The sequence below is a fragment of the Takifugu flavidus genome, chromosome 15 (genome assembly GCF_003711565.1).
Source record: "Takifugu flavidus isolate HTHZ2018 chromosome 15, ASM371156v2, whole genome shotgun sequence".
In the NCBI taxonomy this organism is placed as follows: Eukaryota; Metazoa; Chordata; class Actinopteri; order Tetraodontiformes; family Tetraodontidae; genus Takifugu; species Takifugu flavidus.
The window spans coordinates 4,221,278-4,236,463 of NC_079534.1; the positions used below are offsets into that span (position 1 = coordinate 4,221,278).

General features: G+C 54.7%; 1 protein-coding gene across 4 annotated transcripts in view; it reads right to left on the reverse strand.

The window, feature by feature from the left end:
- LOC130538624 (partitioning defective 3 homolog) overlaps nucleotides 1–15,186 on the reverse strand; it is a 104,997-nt gene that overhangs the window by 8,266 nt on the left and 81,545 nt on the right. The window lies entirely within an intron of this gene.

Below are 15,186 nucleotides of genomic sequence, written 5' to 3' on the forward strand. Positions count from 1 at the left end.
CTCCTCAAACGTGTAATTAATCACAATTAATCAGAGAAGAAGAAGAAATATCGGAAGAGAGGGATGAAAACAGCTGCCAGCAGCTGGGAGAAACCTCCAGCCTCCGCTCCGACGCTGCCAGGAAATTCCAGGGGAACGGTCTTATCTCCGACACCCGAAAGGTCAAAGCTGCAACTCTTTCCCGTCTGAACATTGTTTGCTTTTGAAATAAAAGTTCTGCTAATGTCAGAGAGATTTAAGGCCAGAAAGAAGGAAAAAACACAGCTGCTGTGGGAATTTCTTAAGGGATGTGATCTCAAGACGTAAAAATACCCTTCTCCCACTTCATGGCCGAGCTTCCATCCATCTTCTTGAGAGGGAGGAAGTGAACGCTGAAACCGTCTTCGGTTACGTCCTAAATTCGCATTATAACGTAAAACACGGCAGCAGCTATTAACTCCGGACAGGAAAAACCAGAGCCTCGTTAAAGAGCAGCGGCCTGTCACATCTGATCCCGCTAATCTCCGGGATACGGAACACAGCCGACCTGGAGGAGGCGCACGTGACCCCGCAGGGTCGCGGCCTTCCAGACACGTCTGTCTGTCAGGAGGAGGAAACAAACAGGAAGTCGGCAGTATATCTGCGAGCCGCAAGCACTATTGTGGGCGGGGCTAAAGGGACAGCGATCCACCGATTGGTCGACACGCGTCACCTGACAGTGAAGAGTTTTGGGGGTCGTCCTTCAGTTTAGTGGGGAGCTACACGGCGCTACGAGCGGCTGATTCAGTCGTGGTCATGTTACACAGACTGTAGCAGAAACCCTTTATATCCAAACTGAAAAGCAGAGTTCGCTCATGAGATCAAAGAAAAGAGGAGCTAAATAAGAAGAGATCAAAGAAAAGAGGAGCTAAATGAAAAGAGATAAGAGAAAAGAGGAGCTAAATGAGAAGAGATCAGAGAAAAGAGGAGCTAAAGGAGAAGAGATAAGAGAAAAGAGGAGCTAAATGAGAAGTGATCAGAGAAAAGAGGAGCTAAAGGAGAAGAGATCAAAGAGGAGCTAAATGAGAAGAGATCAAAGAAAAGAGGAGCTAAATGAGAAGAGATCAGAGAAAAGAGGAGCTAAATGAGAAGAGATCAAAGAAAAGAGGAGCTAAATTCTCTAAATTCCCTCATCTCAGCAACCAGCATGAATCAATCCAAGAATGAAGGCTGCTCCATTTCACACGTGCTGCCGCAACAGCTTGTGACAGCAGCCGGCGAGGTGATGAGATTGAGTCTGGGATGAGCTGCTTTCTCTGTCCAGGCTCACTCGATATTTGCCGTTGCCTTGTGGGATCAAAGGTTGCCAAGCGGCTTTGTTGGCTGGAGACTCTCAGGAACAGAGGCCGCGGTCGGGTGCGGGAGCCGCCGGTAAAACCGTTTAAGCTCGGCGGCCTTCCGTGGTGGAGCTCGCCATCCCCCGATGCCAGGGAGGCCACGCCTGCACCCTCGCTCCGAACCCCCTTTCCCCGAAAAGATCCGTGCGCCGCTGGTCTCCGTGGCCGGGTGGTCCGCAGGGAGGATCTCTCACATATGTGCTGTCACTTTAAATCCCCGTGACACCGACGCCGCTCCTCCAGATGCCAATCACGGCGTGCCAACGGCGAGAGGGAAGCCCCCCGTCGGCCGGAGCGTAAGTGACGGTGCCAGCTGACGGACAGAACCCTAATCCCACAGATTAGAAGTGAATGTTCTCATTCACGCTGGCTGCGCCGCCCACGTCTACAGGAGCATTTGGACCTCCAGCGACTGGCGCTGGCGCCTAAATCAGGCGTGAAGACGAATTGTGAAGGGTTTAGTTACGGTAGCAGGCAGCAAAATTAGGAGGAAATTAAAGCCTTCAATCCCACAACCAGCAAAGTTTCCGAACCGGAGCGATTCAAGTGGATCGGCCGGACGAGGGGCGTGGCCACAGGAGGCGCGGCCACGGTGAACAGCATTAATAACGTATATATCTTAATATGGTTTAACGTCTCGCATCATCTTTGTCACAGCGCTAATTAAAGTGCACCTTCATGCTACGCTGGCTGCAGTTCTTGATAGTCTATTTCATCTGTCAATAATGTTTAATTCATAATAATACTTTTTAATTAAAGGCCAGCATCTTAATTAAACATTTAATTAAGCAGGGCTGCCGCGCAGACTAGCTGGCAGGCCTTTTAAATAAACATTTACTGATGTAGCGATATGCTAACTGAGTGAAAACGTGTCGGCGCGAGCGGCTGCGATGGTTAGCTGGTGTAATCCTATCAGATGGAGGAACTCGGTTCTACATCCTGTGACAAAGAGCGAACAGCTGCTGGAGCCTTTCTGCGCTCTGAAAAATGAACCCAGATAGGGAAGATGATAATCCGGCTCTATTGATCGAAGGCTCACCGGCAGCGTGGAGGGAGACGGATGCTCTCGCTAACCGGAGCTAGCGGCTGACGCTCTATCTCTGCGCTGCTGCGTTATCTCCCGCAGCAAAGATGCAAATGTCAGCGTGTTGGACCTGGAGCAGCTGTACAGGAAGCCCAGGCAGGCCAGACCGGCCCACAAACAGAACAGGTCTCGCCGGTCCCGCCTCCTCAGGAGAAGCGATCGGTCCTTTAGAGGTTAGAAAAGGATTAGCCGTGACGCTCGACTGCTCGCCGTCTGCTGACGCGACGCAGAGATTAGCGAGGCCAAGAGGCCGCCGTGTCCGAGGCCACTTAAGACAATCAGGCTTTTACTCTGGATTATGTGGGCTCGGACCTGAAACACTGACGGGGCCACATTGATCTGCAGAGACGCAGCAATTAGGTGCCAATCAATGCGATATCTGCCCACTTAGGGACTCATTATCCAGCCGCCGGCGTCTGGGCCAGGGGGAGGAGCCTGAAGAACCCCCGCTGCTCTGAACCGGCAGAGGCTAATGAATCCGGCTAACGGCTCAGAGGGCAGAGAACCAGCGTGGCTGCGGCGGCGTGTGGGAGGAACGCCCCGCGGGCGGCGGTGTTCGTCATCCGTGATGAATCACCGCCGCCGATGATGAACAGCAATAATCTGCATCATTTTCAGAGCGTTATTGTCCGAACTCGCCACTCCAGAGCCGTAAAAATGATCCACTACATCACAAATCCCGCTGTTGCGCAAGCCGCCGCCGCCATCCTGCCGGGCGCCGCCGCTCCAGCCCCGCAGACGTTAAACAGGGGAATCCTCCGGGAGGCGATTTACGGGGCATCTCCGTCTTTCTGCCGGTCACAAATGTCGCGCACGGTGATAAAACATCTGAGTGATGATCAGGCGGGCTGGAACCGGGCCTCGGCCCGCCGCCGCCCCTGGAAGAGGGACCAGCGCGGCACAGAGCAATATGCCACTTTTTAATTCAGCCACCAATTTCACGCTCTCACACACACACTCACACACACACACACACACACACAGCGGTGTGCAGATGCTCGAATACAAGCTAGTGAAAGAACTCGGCCCCCCGATGTCTGTGCTGCTGCCCTACTTTCACTCCCCCCCCCCCAGATAAACTAACCATCTCCAGTTTACCAGTCTGAGCCACCAGTTTTGCCTTTTCATCCCTCCTCTCTCTCGGAATATTGAAATTCCGCCCTCACATTGAAACGTTAATAAAGGAAGCGGCTATCTGATCCCATCGGCGCCGGCGTTCCATCACAGCGGAGAACCTGCAGGCATCCATCACTGACAGGTGTGACGCTCCGACCAGGTGAGGCACGCCGCCTGGATTTTAACGCTTTCCTCTTTGGCGGGCGCCGTTCGTCAGGCGGCAACATTCCGGCCGTCGACAGACGGATCGCTGCCGTCAGATAAGCCACTTACTGTAATACATCCGAGCTCCGGAGCTGTTGGGATCCCACCAATCACCTCCCGGCGTTCAGCCACCGCTCTTCGTGATTCATCGGCGTGAGTCAGCATCGCTCGGTCATCCGGGGAAACCGTAACCAGGCAACCGGGATGGGATAAAGGGTCTTAGTTAACGACCTGCGCGGCTAATTATTGCTGTCTGTGTCAACATGGCTGCTTCAGCCCGTTAGCGAGCGGCTCCAGCGGGAGCGCGGGATGAAGAGGAAGCGAGGGAGCGTCGTGGCAGCGGGGGATTAAAGAGGCATTAAACTTTGAAAAGCAGTTTAGGAGCCAAACACGAATAACAAGAGTCGACTTTCCCTCAACTGGGATTAAAGTTCAGAGGAAAAGTCATCGGGCAGCTTCCCTTCGGCGTTCTTCTCGGGGAAAAGGGGGTGGAGTCTGGAACGGTTGCGGTTAATCGGCATTACTGTCCCTTAGTGTCGGTTTGGTGTCCTGGATTTTTAAGCTCCGGTTGGGTGGAAAACATGAAGACGACACGGCGACGGAGCCCGGAACCTCCGGACCGGTGGCGGAACGTTCTTCGTTAGCAACGAGTGTTTGTTAGCTACAGAGCCACCACGGCTGTCGCCACGGTGACGCGGTACCGGTCCGAACATGCCAGGGTCCCCCTGCTCGGGACCACTGTTGATGGTGGGAGGCGTGAGCAGACCGGGAAGCATCCAGATTCCCAGTCAAACCCCCTCAACTCAATCCCACATTTAGCTTCAGAGGAAGTGGAGCAGCCGGGCTCAGAGGACGGGAAAACGCCGGTCCATTATTCAGAAAGAACTCATCTGGTCCACGACAGAGTGACGGATCAGCCTTTAAATGCCGGGAAAAGGAAAGGAGGAAGAGCGAGATAACAATCACCCCCGCTGGGCGAGAGGAATGGCTGAAGGAAATAAGTGGAGCGCGGCGAAATTAGAATTCCAGGACGCCGGTTTTGGCGCAAAAGGTAAAAAGATTGAGTGATGCATATCTCCAATGACCAGCGAGGAAGGTGATGAAGAGAGCGGGCGGGAGAGCGACAGGGAGAGAGAGAGGGAAGGAAAATCGAATTGGAGCTGTCTAATTTCTGGGGCAGGCACGGCGGCACGGCCGGCGTGGCGCGCTCGCTCGCCCGCTCGCTCCGTCATGGCGACGGGGGAGTGAAGGATGGATGTCTCACTCGTAATGGGCCCCATTTCGGAGAGCGGCGTGATGCTGGACGGCAGAAGCATCAGCAGCGTCTGATAAATCATAATCTAAGTCAAATTAGGCTCCATTATGGTGGGAGGCAGGGGGCACTTTCCCTCCGCTTCCAGGGCTGCGCACCAGGAAAATGAGACCAGAGGCATCTTGTGACAGCAGGCAATTTTCAGAGAGGAAGACGGAGCGTCTGATGTATGATTGCCATGGTAATGTGTGTCAAAAGAGAACGCTTCGACAGGAGCCGGAATCTGGGAATTCAACCGTCCCCAACATTATTGCACGGAGGCTAATATAGCGTGCTAATGGGATTCTTTCCAACTCTTTAAGTACAGCTTTTTTTCATATAGGGAAAAGAAAGAGAGACAAACTGGCAAATGGCGACTGGCGTCTGTACGAGCGCGTCCGTTCCGATGCTACGAGAGCTGAAAGCACAGCGATTCGTTTGTTTTTGCCGGCGCGTTTCTCCAGAGACTGAAGCCGAAGGTTGAGCAGGCATTCATTAAAACTGGGACTCTCCACGCCGGATCCATGAAATATTCAAAATACTGGAGCTTCTGGAGGCAAGGACATGCTATCTGCTTCAAAACAGCCTTTTCATTCTGCTCAAAAACACAAAAAGAGGGGAAAAATGTGCGTTTTGATCACCGGGAGCTAAAAAGGCTCCGTTCTGTCGGCTGTAAAGGTCAAGAGGAGCATCGGTGTCCCGCGGAGGAGACGCAACTTTTATCACAGCCGGATAAATGTCAGTCTGAAGGACTCTGACTCCACATGTGGGTGTTGAGACGGAAAACAAGCCCGTGTTCCAGACAGAGGCCTGCACCCCCCCAATCCTGAGTCCTGTCCTCCCCCCCTTCCGAGGCGGATGATGGAGATGTTTAACGTTCCATCTGTTCTCCATCGTGAGAATTCAGCAGGATTTGGGTGAAACTTGGTGACCCCTGCTGCCGCTGCTTCGTGTTCCACTTTAGGAGGCATCAGAGCAGCTACAGGTGAGAACCAGCAGCAGCTCGGAGCCTAAAGACGAGGTCAAAGGTCAAAGAAAAGCCGTCAGTATGAGACGAGTGAAGGACGAAAGAAACTGGAAAATGAAAGCAGCCCCACGGAGCAGCAGAAGGCCTCAGCGGAGCCTCGCGTGGACAGGTGACGCAGTAAATCAAGCGTGGACAGAGCCGCCCCCCCCCCCCCCCCCCACACACACACACACACACACACACACAGAGGCTACTCTCGGCTTCCTGGCTGACAAAGATCTTCGACTCCTGTCAAAACATCTCCCAACACGGCAGCAGCACAGCCGTCCCACAACGGAGGGCTGACGGCACCGTGCACGTGCGTGTGTGTGCGCGCATGATTGTGCATGTGTGTGTGTGTGTGCATGTGTCTTCTTCTGTTCATCCTGACATAATTCTGAGTAAAACGTACAGAATACACACACATTGGTATGATGCTCCACAGTTATCCCATAATAACCTCTGCTGATGTTTAACAGACTCTTATTTGAATGGGATTATTAATCTTAATAATTAATATGATCACGATGTTCTTTGATGTTTCACTCGCTCATCTGAGCCGCTTTGACGGATGTTTGGTCTTGAGCTACAAAGATAAAACTGTGCTGGGAGAGATGGGGGGGCTGTAATGGTGCAACTGGTTTCATCAGCTTCTGTGGGGGGGGGGGGCAAAGGTGGGCGGAGCCAAAGGAGGAAGAGAGAGAATCAGAAATGAAAAGCTGCTTCTCTCAGGATCTGACGAGTTCAACACAAAACTACAAACAGGGAGGACGGGGGGAGGACGGGGGGAGGACGGAGGACAGCGAGGAGGAAAACCACCCTAAAAAGGGGGTGTCCGGGGACGATGGATGGATGCTGAGGTGATGGAGGGATGCAGATGAGCTGTAGCCCCGCCGGAGACACCAGTTTATTAGGCGGCGCCGTGGACGGCGGCGTGGCTGCGGCGAGCAGATCGAGGAGGCTGATGGGGGGGCGGGCTCCGTCTGCAGCAGCCAGCTGCTGACACGGGCTGCTTTATGGTGAGGAGGGGGCCCATAAATAAGACATTATAGCTACTGGGGGGGGCGCTGGGCTTAAGTGTGCTACTTTAAAGGCACTTGGGCCATTACTTATGTGTCCAAAGCTGTTTGAAGTGCACGTGCACGTGCACGTATGTGTGTGTGTGACCCCGCCGTGGAAGCTGGATTTCAATGGGCCCGTGGGACGCCCGTGTCCCCACCGTCCTCCTCCGTTCGCCAACATCCTCTTTTGAACGTCCACTACCGCTACGTCAAATGTCTTCCATGGAGGCGCGCAGCCAAATACTCCGGTATTTGTCCTTTTCCATGAACATTCCCAGCGCTCGGAATTCGCAGGCCTGTTTCCGCGTCATCGGGGTCGGGTGGGCGGAGCCACGACAACATTTACGCTCCCGAAATTTGTCTCGATTTAACCTCTCGTCAGTTGGGTGTAGAGGAATTCAGCCAATCTGTCGCGGAAGCAAAGGATTCTGGGAAGAGCCGGACCTCCGGGAGAAGGGAAACAGACCCGCGTTTCTGCGCAAACACGCCGCTCCAGGTTTGGGACGCTAGCTAGTTCTACGAGACAGACGTACCTTCCGCCGTGAGCGTGCGATCGCTGGGATCCGCGGAGCGTGAAAATCCACCACAGGACAGGAGTCAGTTCTTCCAGCAACAATAAATGGGAACAACTGGAAGCTAACCGGCTAATAGACTTGACGTCTGCAGATTAGCGTTGGCGATGGAACATTTGCAGCCAAATCTACAGTTTTTGAAGGGATTAACACACATAATCTGGATGTAATACAGTTGGCATTAATGTTAGAACATGCAAATACCTGCTAAAAATGCATAAGCTTCCTCCGCTTGAGGATTACTGGCACTTAATGACTAAAACTGGACTAAGCAGGAAACCTATAATTGGACATGAAAGAGGAAAACGTGTCTTTGCGTGCCAGAACTTTCGCAGCTCACTCAGGTTTGAAAAACCTGGAAACCACAGCGGGAGATAATTGGACGCTTTATTTCCAGCTTCTCCTCTGATAAAAACTGCCGCCTCTTAATGAGTGTTCGCGAGAGCCCTTTGATAAAAGCAGCGCTTTGGAAACAATAAACCCTCGTTTTCCGGTTTCAGAGGGAAAATCAGACCCGACGGTTACAAACTGTGCGGCTGCGTCTCGGAGCCGCAACACGGAGCTGGAAACCGCCGTTTCGGGCGAAGACGGGGGGGAAAAAGGCGGCTGTCATCGCCGCTTCCTCAATACGGAAGTCAGATCCACCACGGGGGGAAGGTCGTGGTCGCCCCCCCCCATCCCGACACACTGAGAGCGCCCCTCGAGGGACAGATTGTTTCCGCCGCTTCCTTTCATCCACTAAAAAAACGAAATGGCGAAACACTTCCATGAAGGAGCCCCCTGATTGGTCGGACGGGGAGGAAGCGTCGGCGTGCTGCTGCCCTGGCAGGGGCCCCCCCGGCAGGGGCCCCCGGGGGCCGGTGGCGGCCATCTATCGGTGAGGATCAATAGGTCCGACTGCTCAACGGGAGATGAAGACGGAGCCACCAGGGAAGATTTGGACCTTTGACCTCCAGACATGAGCAAGATTAAAGGAAAAAGCTCTGAAAAACCAGGAGCAACGTTGACTTTCTCCACCAGGATGCAGGAAAATGCCGACTGGGCGCGTCCACGCGGGAGCGTCCCTCCATCGCGACCACGGGAGGAACCTGCCGACGCTCAGAACCGCTGCTCCGTTCCCTCCGCTCAGGTCTCCGGAGGACGTTTGGAATCAATGAGAATAAGGAAATCTCGGTCTCGGGCTCGACACGCGCCCACACGTCTGCTTCCCCTCAAATCTGACGGGACGTGGAACTGGATATTCCAGCGGAGAGAAGCTGGAAGCGTTTGGCCCGACATCTTGAAAGCATCAGCTGATGGCGGCGGGACTCGACCTCGGCTCTCATCGAGCCGCCGTCGGAGAAACCGTTTGACCCTTTTTCCAGGTTTTGGGATGTGGGGAAACGTTAAAGTAGGACGCGTCACGCTCCGACTCCGCCTGAACCTCCGTGCTCCCTGAAACTCCGGGGACTTTCCCAGTGGCGCTGGGGTCGGCTCACTTTAGACACCCCCGACGGCGCCACGTAAATGGATAAAAATAGGGAACCCAAAGAGGACAGAAGCTGAATCCAGGATGGAAACGCGTCTCCGGCGCCGCTGTGCTGGTCCTCACAACAGCACATAAGCAAACGAGGCCAAAAGAAGCGACTGGGTTTGGTTCCGACGGCGATTACGGTGGCGAATCTCCTCCCAGCAGCTGGCGGCCTCATTCACAGCGCCGCTCATTCACGTCAACGCTGCCACAAAAGGGCGACAGATCGCAGAGATCGCCGTTGAAACTCAGACGCCTCAACCCAGAGATCCAGAAACACGGAAACACGCTCGGGCTGCCGGCGGAATTCTGAAAAGAGCCTGGAGGGTCTCGGTTAGCAATCCTAATTAGCTCAATTAGGTCTTTCTCTCAGCACCAGTTAAACCATTGTGAGGTAATTAAATAAAGAAAACAACTTGTGGAGCTGTGTGCGCGCGTGCGTGTGTGTGTGCGTGTGTGTGTTAAGGGGTCTCTTAACGCGGTTACACTTATTAAGGCAGAGAGGCTGCAAACACCAGGGGTCCGATTCAAACCTGACGCGGAAAAGAAGGAAAGAAGAACTCGGGGGGGGGGTAGGGGTCTCATGTGTGTCTTATTCTACCAACCACTCCTCTGGTTGCCATAGAGATGTGACACGTACATACGTGTCACAGCTGAAGGGTGAAGTTGGGCTCCATCACGGAGTCAAACCCTCTTTTCTGTCGGAGCTGAGGGGTCAGGAATGTGATTCCGGATGTTCCCAGGCGTTCTCCCGGCGGTCCGTGCTGATGCAGACCAGTTGTGGAGATGTGGGCTGCAGCCCCTGAGACATGAACTTTGCTGAACCCCCTCCAACATCTGCCCTCGCGTGGGGAAACCTGAAGCCGGAGGGCGCCGGGAATCACGCCGGGAGGCGGCACCTTCACCTTTCCAGCGATCCGGCGCTCACACGCTACCGTGGAACATCTGACTGACACTATCAGGCGGCCCGAACGGCTCCGGGGAATCAGAACTTCAGGTCACGCAAATCTCATCAAATCTATGATCCTTTTCTCGCCAAGCCGAGGCGGCGGCATCCTGGTGCGCGTCCATGGCAACAACGTGTCACGTCCTGCTGGAAAGGAAACGCAGGAGAAGGCGGCCTGATCCACAGTGGTTTAGCTCTCCTGGACACGCTAATATCAAAGCATCGATGCCGGCGTCCCCCCGAGGCCGACCGCAACAACCCTCCGCTTCACGTGGCGTCGGAGTCACGGCGGGTGGCGGCGCTCTGACGCTCGTGAGCGTCACATGAGAGGAAAAGCCTCCAGGCGGGCGCCATATCTAAGCGTCGGAAAATGAAGAGAGGCCAAAAGCCTCACATGCAGGAGCGGCGTTGTGAGAGAGTACAAGGCGCGGAGCGCTAATGGCTGCCAACGTGCACGCACAGCCGCGGGTTTCTCATCACCGCCGCTTTATGCCCCACCCCCAGGGAGTAAAGGGCACACACGCAGCGTGCCGCCACAGCAAACTCTTTCTTCCTCCTTGTTTCCCCCCCCTCACAGGACCCTCCAACGCGCCTGGCGCTGCCATAAAAGCAGCGGCGCTTTCAACACGAAGTGCTTTGCTATCGCTAATGATTAACAACGGCGGCCCGAGCTGGGAGCCTCCCGGCACTTCAGAGACGAACGCCGCCGGAGGATTCCGCTGCCTTAATGGGCCCCAGACGCACAAGTCGCATTTGAAGCCATCAACGCGCGTCGTGGCACGTGTAAACACACGGACCCCGACCTTCGGTACGGCGATGGGGAACACGTGGAGCCGAGGACGCGGTGGGAAATCTCAGAGACGGTGACCGTGGCAACGAGATGTGACACTCGGCTTTTCTGTTCAATTGATGGGGTTATTACAGCCCCCAGCCAAGCGCGCGGGGGGACATTATACCTGATTTCAGCTTAAAAATCAAACCCGCCAATGTGACAGAAACGTTTTCAGCACGGTCGCCGCCGCTCCGCACCAGCGGAGCCACTTAAACGCCTCGGACGGCGTCCAGAGCCGGAAGGCGGAGCTTAGAAACGCGGCGGTAGAAGCAGCAGAGAGGAAGAACGGGACGGAGAAGGTTCCAACTCACTAAAACAACCTCCGCCGTTCCCCCCAGGACGCCTCGTCAGACCCCCCCCCCCCCTTTTAAGCCCCCACTCACTCCCCGGCGGAGCATCTCGCTCCGTGCTCGGCGGCGGTAATAAGGCCGTCACGCCGGAGCTGAAGGGATTTGTGCAGAAGGAGAACGTGCAGTCGAACCTGAGGCTCCCTGAAAGAGGATCCTCCTCCAGCACCACAGAGGCGACCGCAGCAGGTCGGGGGTGTTTGACTTGACTGACAGCAGCCATTTGGTGGTTTGGGGGGTAAGAGGAGGAGGCTTTAAACCAGGCCAGGCTCATAACAGCCAGCACGCTCTGATCGGGGGGGCACCGGGCTGGAATTTAAACCTGAAGGAGGAGGAACGAAGCGGCACATTCCAGGGCGGACGCACGGCGAGCAGCTAAAACGATGAGACATGAGCTCACTCGGGGCTCTAGCGCCCCCTGGAGACAGGAGGCAGAAGACAAAACTCTGTTGTTTAGAATTGAATCTTTGTGATGGTTTTAATTGATTCCCACCCACAGTTGAAGGACGAGGGGGGGCGAGAATGTGGGTCAAGAACCTTTTAGGCTCCAGCTGAGCTCTCAGCCTCTCACACTGGGCTGCTACTTAAACCCAAATGGACAACAGCCACCCCCCACCCCCCCACCATGGCGACAACCCCAATCCCACTCCCAGCGGGGGGACAGCGCCGACCGCGTCACGCCATTACAGCCAGCTACCACAGAACGGGCTGCTGGACTGGGTCCAGATCACAGGAACCGGTTGGACGGCGCTCCACAAACCCGCAGGTCTATACGAGGCCTCTTCAACGGGAGCTGCGACAGTTCCAGGCTAAAAAAACATCCAGACGGTCCATAAAGGGTTCTCCGGGGCAGAACTCTCCCCGTTCTGTAGCTCTTGGCCTTGATCCAGACTTTCTGAGGACGCCGCCTCCCTCGCTCGGCTGGTGACGGAGCCAGACTATAAAAGCCGCGTCCTGATCCACACGCAGCTCATTAAATCACATTTAAAATGCGTCTGCAAAGGTTCCTTTAGTGGTTCACGGCCTCAAAAGCTGGAGAAACGCACCTAAACAACGTCCAAACTGGATCCTAAACCCACGAAGCTTGAAGCAGCGAAACATCTGACGTCGACCACGATGGACGCCGGCACCAGCGAGATCCCAGAGCGCCGGCGTGACCTTCGGAACAGAGAGGCTCCGCAGTATTTAGAGGCTGTTCTCACACTTGCTGGACATTTTCAGCCAAAGCCACCAACATCTCGCACGTTCTGCAGAGACGTGACTGAGCTTGTTGTCATCTCCGGCCTTTAATGGCTGTGAAGACGGGGGGGGGGGGGCTGTGAGTTCTAGCAGCTCCCTGCTGATCCGGCAGCCAAAGAGCCACCGGTTCTCCACACACACGTCCTGGAGTCCAGCTCCAACCAGAATCTTCACAGGAGAATGAACCTGATGTAATTAGCGGCTAAAGCTCCAACCAGGCAGCAACACAGGAGATAAAGAGATTAAGACGCGTTCTGCGCTCCGACGTGTGGGCTCACACCAAAGAACACGGATCTAATCTGCTGGATTACGCAGAACACGGATCTGTGGACCGGCACCAACCAACCGGGAGATCGTTATTCCGGCGCGGAAGAGACCAAATTCAATAACTCCAGATGTTTCTCAGGTCTGAAATGTGCTTTTGCACGTCTGAATTTACATTTGGAACCGGCAGAACGGAGGATTAGAGTAAAGGACCCGACTGTAGCGAGTAAAGATGACTGAACATTTATGGCCGAGAGCCGAAGCGGCGCCGTCTACGCGCTCCTCTGCCCCCCCACCGATGTCCCGGCACCTTCAGAACCTTCCGGAATCTTACGGGAGGCAGATTTCTATTTTTAAGGTGAAAACAGCCGCCACCATTGTTGACACCCGACACGGCTGTCAAACGCACGGCAGCGAGATCAAAGGGACGCGGGCGCCGCCGGCGAGACGGCAAGAAAACACGCCAAACCAGACAAGCGTGCACGCGCGAGTGCGCGCTCCTGCTCTTATCAGCTGGTGAAAGGCTGCCAGGCGACGGCTGCCTGTCTGTTTGTCTCCGCTGACGTTTGTGATACAACAGGACGCCCCCCCCCACGCCCCCCCACCGCCCCCGAGGCCTCCTTATTCCCCCGGTGCAGATGAAATGTAATGGAGCCGATTCAATAAGAGCGCCGCCTCCTCGGGAAAAACACAGAATCGAATCACGCCAAATCCCTCAGAGCCTTCCCAGCATTCAGTGCTGCACCGTGGACGGGAGACGGAACAATGGCGGCTAATTCGCTTGGGGGGGGGGCGCTCGTTAAAGCGTTAAAAGCACATTTATCAGCACGTTGCGCTCGTTTGAATGACACAAATGCCACAAAAAGCACAGCCAGACCTGCTTCAGCTGTACTGGGGGGGGGGGGGGGGGGGGGAATATGAGGGCGGGGGGATGGAAAACACAAAGTTCTGGCAAATATTTTGCTTGGCAGGTTCAGAGAAAGAAAGAAAAGGCCGGACGTGTTCCAGCGGGAAGGTTACGCAATGGTCAGCGTCCAGCGGAACATCAGAGGCTGAGGAGCTAACTCAGCATCTTCATCTGCTTTAATCCTCAGCTGAGAATTTAAGGGAGGCTGAGAGGAATCTGAGCCGCAGGCGGTCGCCGTGGTTACCAACCGGCTGCTCCCGACGCTCCAGAAACCGCTTCTGTTCCCAAACCTCCTCCTCTTAATAGAAACTCTGGACAAACAGGAGGTTGGGATTAAAACCCGGAGGGGTATTTATGCAGCTGGACGTCCACTCAGACTCCAGCGTCCTCTCGAAGCGCCGAGCGTCACGGAACAAAGAGGAGCAAATTGGACGTTTTACGGCCCCGAGAGGACCTGAGGGGCGATTCCGCCGCTGTCATCCGGACATTTTAGCTCTGAAATATGAGTCTTTGAGGCCGCAGTTAAACTCCCGTAGTGACGGAGCCACAGAGACGGCGAGGCCGCCAGGAGGAGGTCCGGCACTGCCGGCGTGGAGCAGGAGTTAAGGATCAACTCGGCATTTATCCCGTCTGTCACGCTTAATTCCGCTGGATTTCCTGCTGCCATTAATCCGGCAGGTTGGGATCCTTCAGACCTGCTCAGCAGCTCCACTCGGCTTCACAAACACCAGGACTCAATTCAGACTGTGGCATTTTAAGGTCTGCTCAGAGTGACCTGTGTGTGTGTGTGTGTGTGTGTGTGTGTGTGTGTGCGAGTGTGTGTGTGAGACACGCTCATAAATCAATCTCAGAAAACACTGGACCTGCCCTGGACCACTTCATTATGTTGTGATTTCAGCCTCCAGAATGGCTCAAATCGAGCTATTTACATCTGGAACGACTGCGTCATGGCCGACAAAGAGCAAAATTCCACCCCCCCCCCCCTCTCTGCTGAGCCCCCCCCCCCCCCCACGCCATCCTGTGCTTGGCATGGCAGGATCTAATCACTTCCTGTTCAAGCAGGAGGGCGGACAGGAAACAGGAAACGTGCTTCTCGGTATGTTTTTCTTGTGATCAGGGATCTGCGGAGGCACCCGAGTCTTAAAGGAGCTGTTGTTCCAGCTCAGGGACGGAGGACGATGTCCCCGCCTGGACGTCCATTTTGAAGGACTCATCAGGACGGGTGCTAATTAACGTCCATATCTGTCAGTTATCTTCCGATGTGACCTGCATTCTGACATAAAACTGGATTTTGTTGGTAGAATTAATTTTTCGGTGCACCTGGCGCTGCCTCTTACAGAGCTGGAGCTTTACCTCCTTTGTCAGGCCGCGGCTGGCTTTAAACAACCTCTGTGGCCGTTCGGAGAAGCTTCAAAATCCAATTCACAACAAGAGATGGAAGGAATAAAGAGG